This window comes from Oncorhynchus gorbuscha, linkage group LG03 (assembly GCF_021184085.1).
Source record: "Oncorhynchus gorbuscha isolate QuinsamMale2020 ecotype Even-year linkage group LG03, OgorEven_v1.0, whole genome shotgun sequence".
In the NCBI taxonomy this organism is placed as follows: domain Eukaryota; kingdom Metazoa; phylum Chordata; class Actinopteri; order Salmoniformes; family Salmonidae; genus Oncorhynchus; species Oncorhynchus gorbuscha.
The window spans coordinates 75,293,460-75,309,962 of record NC_060175.1 but is presented as its reverse complement, the minus strand read 5'-3'; the positions used below and the strand labels follow the sequence as shown (position 1 = coordinate 75,309,962).

The window sequence follows — 16,503 nt, the reverse complement described above, 5'->3', positions numbered from 1 at the left end:
ACTTGCCGAAACTATAGTTTGTTAACAATACATTTGTGGAGTGGTTGAAAAACGAGTTTTAATGTATGTAAACTTCCAACTTCATCTGTACTTTCAATGTGTTTTCCCCAGAAGGTGCGTAAACTGTCGTGGGAAAAAAATTAAGATTTACATTTACTCTTCACTACAACACTGTCAAATTGATTGGATATGGGAGCTATATGTTTTTGACAGTTTGTGATGGAACGCATGAAGAAAATGCATGTAGCGTACTTTCAGAATTGCTTGGTGAGCTACGCACAGGTAGGCTGTGAGCTACTTGTAACTCACAAACTACCTTTTGGACCTCTGGTGTAGATGAAGGGGAGGAGACAGGTTAAAGAAGGATGTTTAAGCCTTGGGATAATTGAGACATGGTTGGTGTATGTGTGCCATTCAGAGGGTGAATGGGCAAGACAAAAGATTTAAGTGCCTTTGAATGGGGTATGGTAGTAGGTGCCAGGCGCACCGGAGTGTGTTAAAAAAACTGCAACACTGCTGGGCTTTTCACACTTAGCAGTTTCCTGTGTGCATCAAGAATGGTCCACCACCCAAAGGACATCAAGCAAACTTGACACAACTGTGGGAAGCATTGGAGTCAACATGGCCCAGCATCCCTGTGGAACGCTTTCGACACCTTGTAGAGTCCATGCCCCGAGGAATTGAGGATTCTCTGAGGGCAAAAGAGGGTGCAACTCAATATTAGGAATTTGTTCCTTATGTTTGGTACTTTACTGTGATGTCTGTGATATTTTAACTAGTGTATTTTACTGTGATTACTGTCTTGAACCTCTCTATTTGTAGCAGTTCTACCAAGATTGCCCTAAAAATAAATACTTTACCTAAGTGTATAATTTCCCATTGATTGATTGGTCTTTTTCAGATCTAACAGTACTATTTGTAGGTTCACCTGAACACAGACATTGACTTAACAACCACTACTGGACCTGGCTCCAAAACTGAGCCAGCGAAGGATAGTAACAAAAAATATGATCTATTGGTTATGTTCACTCGTGGCAGTCTGCACCGGTCTGACTCTTCAATAGTTGTCAAACCTCTCACCCTTTTTAACAATTTTCTAGTAGTCATTTTAAGCCTGGCATGGTTTTTCATTGGAGGCAAATGTAACAGTGTTGCTTCCGTCCCTCTCCTCGCCCCGACCTGGGCTCGAACCAGGGACCTCAACAACTGCCTCCAACGAAGCATCGTTACCTATCGCTCCACAAAAGCAGCGGCCCTTCCCGAGCAAGGGAAACAACTAAGGTCTCAGAGCGAGTGACGTCACCAATTTGAAACGCTATTAGCGCGCACTCCGCTAACTAGCTAGCCATTTCACACCGGTTACACAGACAAACTAATGAATTCCTTTATCTTTTGAGTAATTGCCTCTTCCATTTTTGTGGCAGAGCTGCGATGTGGGTACAGTGTTTTGTATGTGGCTCTGTGTGTGCATATGATGATAAAGTGACTTGAGTTCTACACCTCCATGTATGTCCATCCCTCTCCCTCTCCACAGTGTTCAGATGGGGATAAGAAGTGCCACCTGTGGACTGTGGTTGACCTGGCCTTCTTTATCCTGATGGGGGTGGTGGGAGGGCTGCTGGGGGCCTTCTTCAATTACATCAACAAGAGGCTGGACAAGTACCGCATGTGACATGTCCACCCCAAGGCCAAGTTTGTCAGGTAACTGCTGGGAAACACACCGTACCATACAAAAGCATGAACACACACCTTTTTATGCTCCTATGTCGTTGTAGTGTAAGTTGCTGCAGTTGTTGAAAATATTTTTTTCTAATTATTAATATGAAACGTATATATGTCGTGTAGTCTTCTACTTTTAGCCTAATTATCAAATCATTTCAATCAATCAACATTCCCATCTGAGTGGAAAGGCATTCATCTGAGTGGAACGGCATTCATTTCAAAAAGGTTGTCATTTATCTTTCATCTCTAATTCTTCCTCTACTCCCTCTCTCGGGTCCTGGGGAGCCTGCTGGTCGCCATGGTGACGACGGTGGGGATATTCGTGGCGTCCATAACTAACAAGGGGGGTGGTTCAGGAGGGTGCATTGTTTCAAACTAATGTAATTGTCTGTCATGTAGAATAGAGAATCCGGTTAGCTCGGCTCATTACATTTCTATCTGCAACGTCACTGAACATACCCCAGTTTCAACATTTCTCTTAATTGAACATACCCAGTACCAGTGCTCAGTTGGTTGAGCTGTGTAGCAACTTGCCTAGTGTAAATAAACCAATTCATCTGGCAGAACACACTCCCACTCCAGTATTACACAGTCACTGTGTTAATATTTCACGTTTCAACACTTTGGCTGTGATCTTTGGTATATTCCTTACCAGTCTCTCCAGGCCTCCATTCTAGTGTACACTCAGGTCCTTCAGAAGTGGAATTTAGCATTTTTAATGGCTCCCACTCTGGACAGACATTTTGCAGTGCATACATGTAAGAATAGATAGTTAATAGTAATAATAGTTATTCTGTCCCAACAAGACGTACAACGACATGGCCACTCTGTTCTTCAACTCTCAGGAGGTGGCCATCCACCAACTTTTCCACCAGGACGGTGAGACAGGACCTGACCTAGGATCAGTTTGACATTTTAGATCAGGGTGTCCCAATAGGCGGCCTGCGGGCCAAATTCGTCCCATCGCTGAATGTAATTGGGGACCAATATTTTAGGCCATAACAAATGAGATTATGGACAGGCTCCCATTTGATCTGAAGGGCAAAACTTATCCCACTCCTGTACTAAACAGCATGCTCAATGAAGAATCTCCATGTAAAAGTACTTCTTAGTACCAGGACCAGGCTTAATCTTTGTTTTCTCTGAACAAGGCTTTCTCTATTGGGTGCGTGTGCGTGCATTACATTGTTTATGGGCCTAATAATAAAGATGTAATCTAACCTTTTAATGTGGCATTAACACAACCAGTCATGATGTTTTCAAAAAGTAGGCTACCTGTGCATGTTCGTCCACTCCAAAATAATTCCTGTGTCCAAACTGTCACTGCATGTACACTCTGATGAATGGAAATAGATATCTGTTTATATATATATTTTTTTTAAGTGGGCCTAATGCCTCCATTGATTAGGCCTCCATTAATTGATGCGTCTTGTTGACAAATTGACCTTTTCTGTACCCTGAAAAGTCAGGACACCTGAAATGGGGCTGAAACAGGGATGGCCACCCTAACACACTCATGGTCAATTTACTAGACTAGGCTACAATGTGAATTACCATGAACCTCAAATAGGCCTACCAGTAGTCAGTGATGTAGTAGTAAAAAACACTAGGTGGGTAAACTCTGATTGCTGGTCGTGGAGAAAAAAGTAACTCTCCCTATACTTTCAATGCATTTTTCAGAAAAAGGTGGTCAACCTGCGTTTTCCCACCACCAGTGCCAGTAGCCTACCCTCTTAGCCGATTAGGCAATTTTACACACATGAGCACACGCAGAACAGGTAACCTACATTCAATTTAATAGACCTACATGAGATGAATCAAAACATGTGTACACCCTAGTTCATGAGTTGAATGCTTGGAATCTTCACATATGTGACATAAAACTCTACCTTTCCTTACAGTGATGACATTTATGACCGTGTTATTTGTCATTATTAAGCATTTAACAATTGAATTAGAACATTGAACTTAAGCCCTGTGTGAATCCTGGATCTTGGAGGTCTCGGAAAGTGCACTGTAAGTGTAACTATGCCTACACAATAGTTAATTGTGCTTCGCAATGAAAACTGTTGTCAAGGGTACACATATACAAAATAATGTAGGACTATGCCATTGCAAAATCGAATGCTTCTAACCCGAAAGTCAACTACTGTCATTAACATATACTTGTTGAATGGATTGGATGCGCATTGGTGTCGAGCTGAAGGCTAGTTGTCTAGTGTTATTGTAGACCATGATCAGCTGAGCCAGGAAAGAAAATATTAGATGATTTACTTCTTCTTGCCACGGACGGCACGGAGAACACGAATACCAGAAACACAAAGCAATGAGCGCTCTAAACAGCCGACTGACAAAAGCAAACAATTATAAGTCAACGGATAAATCTAATGCATTGGAATAAAGGCTATTTTATCAAGGACACATGGCAAACAAATGGCGCAAATGAGGAAGTGCAAAGGAAAATCTTATGCGTTTTTTTAAAGGAGCTCAGCTGAGGCTGAAATTCAGCAATACTGAGTGGACAGCGCCACTGTCGAGCCAGCTATAGAATTATACAGTACCAGTCATGGACAGGGAGACAGTTTGTGCAGCCACGTAGAAATAACTCATTTAAACCATGACAGAGAAGTGGGGGTGTTCGTTTCATTTGAAAGCTTTTATTTTCATATTTACCACTGTAAAACATTATTTATCCCTGGATCGTAAACACATAGGAGAATGGTTCAATTAGCGTTATTTAGAGACCACCCCAAAGTTAGACTTTTGTTGCATTAAGGGGAGCTAATGTCTCATTCAGGGGAGCTCCCGGGTAATTCGCACCCCGGCCCCTGGTCTCACTCCCTATACATATACAAACTGAAAGATATAAATGTGCTTGTTTCAATGTGATGGCTAGACTCTAGTCAATCATTATACTGAACATAATGAACACCTCTGTGGCCTGCTACATATTTATCCTCAGGAGCGAACAACTCTGCAGTTCTGCTAGCTTTTTTCTTCTTCTCCCTGGCACTTCCTGTTACTGCTGTGGTTGTTTTACGAGGTAGAACATCAGCAGGGCTGAGGCCCCTGAGGACTCGGCTGGAGTTGTGCAGCCCCTGCTGTATTGACCCTCCTTGTCATGTGCCGTGTAATTTACTGTGTTTCCGGTCTGCCTCTGTAGGTACTTTCAGCCCCGTGACGCAGACTTTCTTTGTGCTGTGCTTCCTATTAGCGTGCTGGACGTATGGCGTGTCGGTGCCCAGTGGCCTCTTTGTGCCCTCACTGCTCTGTGGTGGCGCTTTCGGACACCTGGTGGCCAACCTCCTCAATATGTAAGGACAACGTTTTGATAATGTTCTAGAGTTGCTAGGCCAACGTTCTCACAATCAAATGTTCTCGAAATGTAAACCTAGCGTTCAGATAATCTGTATTCAAATACGGAAGGCCAACCGTCTCATAGCAAAAGGTCCATGAATGGTGATGGTGTATATCAGAGTCATATACAAGTATAGACATGTAGCTATATACTGCTCTGGTTTATATGATTTGAAATCTGTTGGTTTCTCTCACCTACTTTCCCAGCGCCAGTATTTATAAAGTATAGTTTTGGCTCTTCTCATGGAGTTTCTATCTCTTGGAAAGTGAAAAATGCTTACAAATGCAACTTTTTAGAGATGACATCCTCTGAGAGGGAATCTGCTGACCGGACATGTTCTATCAGCGCCTCTCTCTCCCGCTCTATGAGTTTCTCTCTCTTCAGCCCACTTCTACTTCTTCCTCGGCTTTGTCAGACTTGGCTATTTTCAGTTATGCTCAACTGAGGGTAATGACTGCTATGCGTCACACTAGGATGTCTGTGGGAGAGTTATCTTAACTGGCTGCTTATTCCAAAAAAGTTATCTTTATAGTTATTGGTTCATGGATTAGTTTTGTGTTTTCTGGGAACAAGAAGATAATGCAATTTGAGTCGACATTGCTAGAAGTAAGCCTGAGAGTCTTCTGCATGCTTCTATGCTCACTTCCTGACACTGCTCTTCCTGATTGGCTTCTTTGGCTGTCCTGTTGCCACAGCAACCTGGGGATAGACATCTACTCCGGGACCTTTGCTCTACTTGGAGCAGCTGCCTTCCTGGGAGGCGTGGTCTGGATGTCCATCAACTTGACTGTCATTCTCATCGAATCAACCAATGAGATCACCTACAGCTTGCCCATTATGACAACCCTCATGGTAAAGTACACTTCATTGATTTGAACTTACATTCACAATTTAGTGCACTTGTGTCAGTGTTGGTGCTTACAGGATGGCGTGTGTGCTCAGGTGGCCAAGTGGACAGGGGATTTCTGCAATAAGGCCATCTATGACGTCCACATTCATCTGAGAAGAGTGCCAATGCTGGAGTGGGAAATGGAGATGGACAAGTAAGAAACACATACTACATTTATGATAGTAAAGATCAGTAGTCATTAAACAAGACACTTGTATCCAAATGAACTTCAAGCGAACACGTTTTTCTTCAGTATACACACAGTATGCTGCGTGGCCCTTTTACAACTTTAGCCTACTGTGTAATCTGCTGCTGTGTTCAATTCAAATCACTCAATTCAGGAAGGGATAAAAAAATGTTTTCTAAATAAACACTTGATATAAATAGCTTCTGCTTTTCAGTTTCTTGAAGACCTTGAAAATAGATGACCTTTTTTTCAATGAATGAATTTGGACCCTAACACGGGCACGTATGTGTCTCTCGTTTGTCTCCCAAACGGACAGCCAGTGGCATCATGGAACCCAACCCGACATACGTGTACCCCTGCACGCGCATCCAGTCCCTGGTGAGCATCCTGCGCACCACCGTCTACCACGCCTTCCCCGTGGTTACCGAGAACAGGGACAATGAGTACAAGTTCATGAAGGGCAACATCCTTATCAGCAACAACATTCGCTTCAAGGTAGGAGCCAGGGCCACGTGCAGATAGAAATGTCATGAATAGAGCCGACATGATTTCTTATTCTAGATGTTAGAGGTATGTTTGTTCCACTTGTTTCTATCTGAACCTTTCACAAAGTTTTGTCCTGGGCTGTAATCATAGTCGCAGACCGTAGCAAAATGTTTGGCCTTTTGCAAAAAACTCATTGCAATGGAAACCGTTTAAAGAACCAAACGGAAGCAAATGGTGGGGGGGGAACTACCTGAATTTGTCCAAAATAAACTAGTTTTCGTTGCAAAACGTTTTCCATTGTTCCCGTTTTTGCAACAGACCAAACGTTTTTGCTACTGTCTGCAACTAATGAACCCCCCCTGCTGAAGGTGCCCCAGCCATACCACAAGCTGCCACCAGGGGGAGTAAGAGCTCTGTTATACTGTATAATGCATGGGCTGGTGCCATCTACAGTACCTTAAATATTCATACCTCTTGATTTATTCCACATTTTTTGTATTACAGCCTGAATTCACCATGGATTAGATGTTTTCTCTCTCACCCATCTACATACACAATACCCCATTTTGACAAAGTGACATGTTTTTATTTATTTTTATGTTTGCAAATATATTGAAAATTAAATACAGACATGTAATTTACATAAGTATTCACACCCCTGAGTCAATACTTTGTAGAAGCACCTTTGGCGGCGATTACAGCTTTGAGTCATCTTTGGTATGTCTGTATCAGCTTTGCACATCTGGAATTGGGGATTTTCTCAAGCTGTTAAGTCAGATGGGGAAGGGCGGAGAACAGCCATCTTCAAGTCTTTCCACAGATTCTTGATGGGATTCAAGTCTGGACTTTGGCTGGGCCACTCAAGGACTTTCACATTCCAGCGTTGCTTTTGCTGTATGTTTGGAGTCATTGTCCTGTTGGACTGTCAATCTTCGCCCCAGTCTAAGATTGTTTGCACTCTGAAACAGGTTCTCGTATGCCTGTATTTGCCTTCATTCATTGTTCCTTCTATCCTTACCTGTCTCCCAGTCCCTGCTGCAGAAAATAAGATATTTCAAATCAAATCTATTTATATAGCCCTTCGTACATCAGCTGATATCTCAGTGCTGTACAGAAACTCAGCCAAAAACCCCCAAACAGCAAGCAATGCAGGTGTAGAAGCACGGTGGCTAGGAAAAACTCCCTATTTCTGTATTTTATTTTCAATACATTTGCAAACATTTCTAAAAACATTTTCACTCTGTCATGGGGTATTGTGTGTAGATGGGTGAGAAAAATATATTTGATAAATTGTGAATTCAGACTAACACAAGAAAATGTGGAATAAGTCAAGGGGTATGAATACTTTCTGAAGGCAGAGTATAAGCCTGTTAATTTGGCCCTATTTGTAGGTTATCGTTCCTTTCCTTCTTGTAGTGTTGTTACTGTAAAGCACGGTGTGACGTGTTGTTGATTTTAAAGGGTTGTGTAAATCACATGGGATTTACTGATTTGACACGATTGGATAGGCAACAACAAACATTCTATTTCTATGTCAGGGCAGTGGTTATAATCAAGGGAATGTAGGAAACAGGGATGCACAGACAGTGAGTTGTTCATGGTCTCTTGCTGTAAGAACCTTTACACTAAATGAACAGGAATGTGTGTGTATATATACACGGGAGCTTAGTGGTTAGAGCATTGGTCCAGTAACCGAAAGGTCACTAGTTTAAATCCCCGAGCCGACAAGGTGAAATATGTTGACGTGTCCACGAGCAAGGCACTTAACCCTAATTGCTCCAGGGTCGCTGTTGATAATGGCTGACCCTGGCCATGACCCCACTGCCCAAGGATGTCTCGGGGAGAGTTGGGATATGCATAGAACACATTTCCATGTCACAAATGTGTATAATACACACTTGTACATGTGTGAAAAAGGACAAATATAAGCATCCACCAAATAATGTTTTATTATTTTCTATGCACACGTGTGTAACCCTGCCCCCCCTCTCAGAAAGCGAGCGTGCTGACGCGGGCAGGGGAACAGTGGCGGCGCTGCCAGTCCATGAAGCCGTATCCGTCCAGCGAGCTGCGCAAAGTGTGTGACGACCAAGCGGTGGCCGTGGTGCCTGCCGCGTAGGAAGGCCAGGATATGCTGCAGCAGATGCTGGAGAGGAGGTGAGACCCACATACACCCGTACGCACACACACACACCTTCATTCCCACCGTCCCATATTTTACGATATCAACCATGTGACCATCCCTGTAATTTTGACTTGAATCAAATGTGGATTTTGAGTCCCTCATTCTTCTGAACTGTATTAGAATAAACATTGCACACATTGTAATCAATAGATTCAGTGTGCAGGATTCTGAGTTGTCATGGTAATGTAGATATTGAGAACAAACAACACGCTTGAATCCAATTCAAGGCTTTAATTAACGGCATACACGTAGCATACAATGTCAACATACATGAGTCTCAACCAGCCTTTTATACTTACATAACATTTACATTCTCATTGGTCAGTAGAAAAACATCAGTTATATGATCAGCTTGGCTGCGTTTACACTGGCAGCCCAATACAAATATTTTTTTCCACCAATTGGTCTTTTGACCAATCACATGATCTTTTTCAGGGCTGATCTAATTGGAACAGAAGACCAATTAGTGAAAAAAGATCAGAATTGGTCTGCCTGTGTAAACGCAGCCTTTGGAAACATATGTGGCCAATATGGAAACATATGGGGGCCTATTACAACCATCGATTAAAGTCGCAGTAGGTAGCTTTTGGGGCAACCTGGGCAAAGTCACGTAGAAATGTGAGTTAAAGAAAGTCTGAGAAGCGGTATATCTGTTCTATGTGTGCTATTTATATTCATACTTTGAAATGATATGTGAGATACATGGATGACTGCTTCTTCTGGGGAGTGCCAATATGGCCCACTGGTGTCTTCAAAGCCTCTCATTGGACAATAGATAGTATCAGCGTTCCAGGGTTTATACATATCATTGGTTAACACAGTGGTATGTGCGAAGTTCAGCTTTTTTGTTGTAATGGACCCATAGCTTCTAGGTCTTAATATAGGCCAGGGTTCCCCAACTGGCAGCGATTGGTTTTATTTGGCACTCAACGTTTTCTGAGCAAAAACAAAAAACATGTTTTATTTTTTAGTCTTTTTTTCCTTGTGGGACATAAAAGATGATGACAACCAGGAAATCACCTCCAAGTGATTTTTACTTTTGTAAATCTGTTCCCAAGTATTCCCACGCATAATAGACAGATGTTATCATGTACAAATGGTAGGTTTGAAATGATTGTTTTAGCCCAAAATACACGGAGTATACCAAACATTAAGAACATTTTCCGAATATTGAGTTACACCACCCCCTTTTGTTCTCAGAAAACCTTAAAATTGTCGGGCATTTACACTACAAGGTGTCGAAAGCGTTCTACAGGGATGCTGGCCCATGTTGACCCCAATGCTTCCCACAGTTGTCAAGTTGGCTGGATGTCCTTTGGGTGGTGAACCAATCTTGATACATATGGGTAACTGTTGAGGATGAAAAACCCAGCAGCCTTACTACTATACCCCGTTCAAAGGCACTTAAATCTTTTGTCTTGTCCATTCACCCTCTGAATGGCACACATACACAATCCATGTCTGAATTGTCTCAAGGCTTAAACATCCTTCTTTAACCTGTCTCCTCCCCTTCATCTACACAGATTGAAGTGGATTTAACAAGTGACATCAATATGGGATCATAGCTTTCACCTGGTTTCACATGGTCAGTCTATGTCATGGAAAGAGTAGGTATTCTTAATGTTTTGTGTACTCAGTGTATATCTGTTTAGTCTTCTTGATCAATTTGCCGTCTACAAATTATTGGTGATTATATTCTGCTCCCCGACCATCCGCTCAAGAAGACATTGACCTGCGGTTGAATCTAGTTGATGATCCCTGATGTAGGGCATCAAATCAAATGTTATTGGTCACATACACATTTAGATGTTATTGCGGGTGTAACGAAATGCTTGTGTTCCTAGCTCCAACAGTGCAGTAGTATCTAACAATACACACATCTAAAAGTAAAAGATTGTAATTAAGAAATATATAAATATTAGGATGAGCAATGTCAGAGTGGCATTGACTAAAATACAGTATATACGTATGAAATGAGTAAAGCAGTATGTAAACATTATTAAAGTGACTTGTGTTCCATGTCTGTGTATATAGGGCAGCAGCCTCTAAGGTACAGGGTTGAGTTACTGGGTGGTAGCCAGCTAGTGATGTCTATTTAACAGTCTGATGGCCTTGAGATAGAAGCTGTTTTTCAGTCTCTCGGTCCCAGCTTTGATGCACCAGTTCTAACCTCGCCAACTGGATGATTACGGGGTGAACAGGCTGTGGCTCGGGTGGTTGATGTCCTTGATCTTTTTGGCCTTCCTGTGACATCTGGTGCTGAAGGTGTCCTGGAGGGCAGGCAGTGTACCCCCGGTGAAGTGTTGGGCAGACCGCACCAACCTCTGGAGAGCCCTGCGGAAGCGGGCGGTGCAGTTGCCGTACCAGGCGGTGGTGATGCAGCCCGACAGGATGCTCTCAATTGTGCATCTGTGAAAGTTTGTGAGGGTCTTAATGTATACATTGGTACATCTTCTTTGTTTCCTGTGAGAAGTGGAGAGATGCCCATTCTTTTCCAAGAAGAGTGCAGAGTTACCTACGTAGCAGACACACAATGCTTGACTACTAGGTGATGTGTCCAAACAGATACTATGGTATGTTCTAACCACCGAAGTCATAACCACATGTTAGCACTGATGTCTTTACCCCATTACTGCAGTCATAAACCAGGTAATGACCCATCCTCTATTTAATTAACAAGCATGTTTAGAAGGAGAAGCATGTAAGGGAGTGTGTACAATTATTACTGTGAATTGGGGCACCAGTCTTATGGAACAGAAATGGTATTTTAAGGCGACCTGACTTATTTTAACAATACATTTATAAGACGATCATGAAAATACTAGGAATAATATGGATTCATCTGAAGGTATAAATTATTCTGAGGTCACTTTTACCAAAATAAGAAGACCACACAATTCCTTTATACAATCAACATTTGAAGACGCTAATCAAAATATCTACAAAACATAATAAATTGTCATGGAAATAGGTAGTATAGGTAATAGAATGAAATATGAAAAGCTTAAGTGTACTGCTTAGTGTATGGGCGCTTCAGTTCCAATTCCTGTACCAGATCTTATTTAGGGGGTGAATACATATCCGCGCACCACAGGGCATGAAAGGGATAACGAATCCCGTTGTTTGTGTCGTCCATTTCGGGAAAGTACCTGCGTAATTGCGCTAACTCAGGCGCTTTGCTAAATCACATTTGACATTGTCCATAAGCTTGAGTTAATTTGCACACCAAAAAAAAATCATACAATGAGTGTCGTGTGTTGTCCTTGTTAATGAAGACAGAGAAGAGCTCCAACTTCTTAACCATAGCCTCAATTTTATCCCGCACATTGAATATAGTTGAGGAGAGTCCCTGTAATAGATTCAAATCATTCAGGCAAGATAAAACATCATCCAGATAGGCCCGTCGTGTGAGAAATTCATCATCATACAAGCAGTCAGACAAGTGAAAATGGTCAGTAAAGAAACGTTTAAGCTTGTCCCTCAATTTAAAGAAATGTGTCAATACTTTGCCCCTTGATAACCAGCGCATGTCTGTATGTTGTTAAAGTGTTACATGGTCACTGCCCATTATCATTGCATAATGCAGAAAATACACAAGAGTCCAGGGGCCTTGCTTTAACGAAGTTAACCATTTTCACTAAGACTCCCTGTCATGGTTTTTGCGCCATCAGTACAGATACCAACACATCTTGACCACCAACGTCCATTTGACGTCACAAAGCTGTCCAGCACTTTAAAAATATCCTCTCTTGTTGTCCTGGTTTCCAGAAGAGGATGTCTTCCTTAATTGACCCCCCCCCCCATAAACATAACAGACATGTATCTGGGCTGTGCCAGGCCCGCCACATCTGTTGACTCATCCAGTTGTATAACGCATAAAATTCACAGGCTTGTATGCAAAGCAGTACCTGTTTCCAAACATCTCCTGCCATGTCACTAATGCACCATGAACCAGTGTTATTTGATGAAGGCAATTTTTGGGCCTTTTCCCCCAACATTGTCCCAGCCATATCCACGGGAGCAGGAAGAATTAAGTCCTCCACAATAGAATGGGGCTTGCCTGTTCTAGCCACTCGGTAGCTCCCATATAAAACTATTCTAGCCCCTTCTTATTAATGGTATGTTGCCAATATTCATGTCTTACTACTCGAAAGTCTTAATTCTCGATCAAAAAACTTCCGTGGCATGTTTCGTTTCTAAATGTCTTCGCACGAGTGAAGGTTTCATTGAGCTGTGAGACCTTTGCACATAACACTGTGGCTGAGGAAAGGCACTACTCTCAATATAAGTGAACCCCAAATCAATGTAGTTCATCATATTTGTACCTCGTCGAGGGTCCAACGTCCCTGTCTGTTTGGTGCTTTCCCGAGTAAGGGGGCATTAGCTCTTTGGCTGCATCAGATTCACAACTGTCAGTGTCTATGCTAGCTGGGTTAGCGATCTTTCAAAAAAATCCTTGTAAGGAAGGATTACCTACACATACTGTGCAGCTCATGTTATAGACAGATGCTACATGGCAGACCAATCTGATCTCATCTCTCAGAATGTCCAGCCCATCCATAATCTCAGCCAATCATGGCTAGTGGGAAGGTTCCTGACTTTTTCCATGGCTAAACCAACTACCCTCGTAATTTAACACTTATGTGTTTACTGATGGCATACACATTTGTAAGGCACATGAATGTTCACATGTTCCAGAAGGCATTTCTGACAAAAAAAGCAGTTATCAAAAAATGTCTCCTGTGAAGTACGCCTAGTTTCCCGAAACAAGTCACAAATTTACACGCTGAGGTTCGACTAATACTGACTTTAAAATTTTTTTTTAATGCCCTTTTAGTGTAAGAGCTGTTTGAAAAGACCATCTGAAATTTCAGTCTGCTTTGGTCAGATGGAGTTTTTGCCTGCCTGTGTCATCACTAGGCGGTAAATTAGTTAATATACCAATAAAGGGGTTGCAGTTGCTTGTCAGAGAAGGGGAGTAGGTTACTCTGGATAGGGCATGTACCTTTGTGGGAGGACATTTCGAAAAGATTCTTCAGTTCCAGTCCTTAGCAACAACAAAAAAGACATATAGCAACGTAATATTCCGTGCTCTCTGATTTGAGTATAATGAACCCCGTTTCTTTGTGATGTTTTCTGTCCTCAGATACAGAGAGCTGTGAAACCCTGTCTGCAGATGAAGAGAAAGGTCCCAATGAATGTCCCAATAGAATAAGGGTACATCTTTAGCAAATGTTTTAAACAAAAATACAATTAACAGACAATGTATAAAAGCCTATTACAACTGGAGTAGGCCAACCCTGCTGGGTGTGCAGGCTTCAGTTCTAGCCCAGCACTAACACAACTGATTTTATTTATCCTACCTAATTAGTTGATAATCAAGTGTGCTATTGCTGGGTTGGAATAGAAGTTTGCTCACCAGGTAGATCAGGGATCAGTGGAGCGATGTTGGCTACCTCTGGTATTGACTAGAGCCGTGTTCGAATACCCATACTAACATACTGTATACTTCATACTTAATGAGTATATACTACATAAGTTCATTTTAGTATACTGTAAATGAACAGAATGCTTTCAGTTGAGCGTACTAACTCTTTGCCCGTCTACCGGAAGTTTATGCTGTTGCTGTGCAACCTCTTGCTAGCTAGTTAGCATAAATTACTAGTTAGACATTTTACGACTTCGGGTGTGTTCTTAAATTCGATGTGGAGTGCCAGAGTGAGCTCGTAAAGTTAAATCATTGTCAGATTGTCCGTTTGTAAATTCAGAGTGTTTCGCTCTCGGAGCACACACTGGACGAGGAGTAGGGTTGATTAGAGCGTTCTGACCTTACAACGTTGGCTATGAGACCACTCTGACCATTTTACTCACCCTAGCAGAACTGGTTAGGCAGTTAGTCACCAACGCTCTGGATAACAAACTGTGCTGCTGGCAAAACCTTTATGCCTTTTTGCCGACGTCACACCGGCCAAATTCAACGGGTGTTGAGCGCTCAAAAATGCATTATTCTGCGCTCTGGTACACTCCGACAAGAAGATAGCCAGGGAGCATTTACGAAAGCACCCCATTTTCTTCAAACCTGAAAACGATGTGAAGCCACACCCATTTCCTAAATAATTGCATTATGGGCCCTAAAGTACAGAAATATTGTCCTCTGCGTGTATACTTCATATTTAGGCAGATTTAAATACGACATCCGGGAACTCTTGGCATACTAACTATAATCGACACTATGACCAATAAGCATACTACATACTCAATTCATGTCACAAATAGTACAGTTAGTATGCGTATTCGAACACAGCTTTTGTTTCACTTATGCTTTTGTATTAATAGCCTACTTGTTACTGAGATGTCTAACCTTTGAGTTAGCTTACTTGCACACTTTGAAATTATATGTAATAAAGTGCTGATTCTTTGACGGTAAGTGTGTTATTAACTATTATTCAAGATTAACTAGTCAATGTTGATTAATCAAAGATCACAATCCTGCAATAAAGAGTGGAAGGAATATGTCTCATGTGTTTGTGTTGTATTCTCAAATGAACATTACCTTTTTGTTCAGTTGTAAGCTCTCCAATTAGTTTTGTCACTCAGGATGTCAGTCGTGCCCATTTCACAGCTGATAATGGCACACGACGCCAATGCAGCAGTGGTTCCCAACTCCGGTCCTTGAGTCCCTTCAGCGGCATACATGTTATAGCCCCAGACAAACATACCCGATTCAACTAATCATCAGGCCCTCATTGGAGGGCCTGATGATTACTTGACAACTTCATTAGAGGGCCTGATGATTACTTCACAAGTTGAATCAGGTGTGCTTATCCAGGGCTACAATCAAAATGTGTAGTGTTGGGGGTACTTGTATACCAGAGTCGGGAACCACTGGCCTACAGTCTGACGGCATTAGCCTTATGGGCATTTGCAATGCACCCCATGACATTGTGCATCCGAAGCAGAAAATAGCTTACACATTGTTTACATAATAAGTTGTTGAGCTATATGTTTTCAATTAAACAATACCAGTAGACAATGTATATTAGGCTCATCATTATACTAGATCTTGTACATTCCTTACGCTGATATGAAATTGTTTAGTGCAAATCCAACCCCAGTGAAATGTCAAAGCAGGAGATTGGATCCTTAGCATAAAAACAGACAACTACTTCTACAAAGTTCAATGCCAGATACTGTTCTCCCAGAAGGTCCGACTGGCACTTGGAGGTATCTGACCTCAGGATAAGACCCAGATGCAGACAGTTAAAATCACAGAAGTTTATAAACAAAATGACAGGTCAAGGGACTAACGCGAACCAGAGTACAGAAAAACACACTGGTAGGCTTGACAGGACAAACTGGCAACAGTCAAACAGAAAACACAGGTATAAATGCACATGTGATAATGGGGAAAATGGGTGACACCTGGAGGGGGGTGGAGACAAGCAAAAGACAGGTGAAACAGATCAGGGTGTGACAGGAGGTGCCACTGATAATGAAGATGGTTTGCCTAAGACTACCACAACAATTACATTGTCTGCTAAATGTGTTTAAATTGTAAAAGAAAGAAAGAATAGTTAGGCTGTAAGAAATCCTTTTATTTAATAAGACAAGGTGCTCTCTCCTCATGGCACAACAGAATCATTCAGATTGACCAAGGCACAGCAAATGGAAACCCT

General features: G+C 42.0%; 1 pseudogene; it reads left to right on the top strand.

Moving 5' to 3' along the window:
- LOC124017603 overlaps window positions 1-16,503 on the top strand; it is a 39,386-nt pseudogene that overhangs the window by 6,903 nt on the left and 15,980 nt on the right.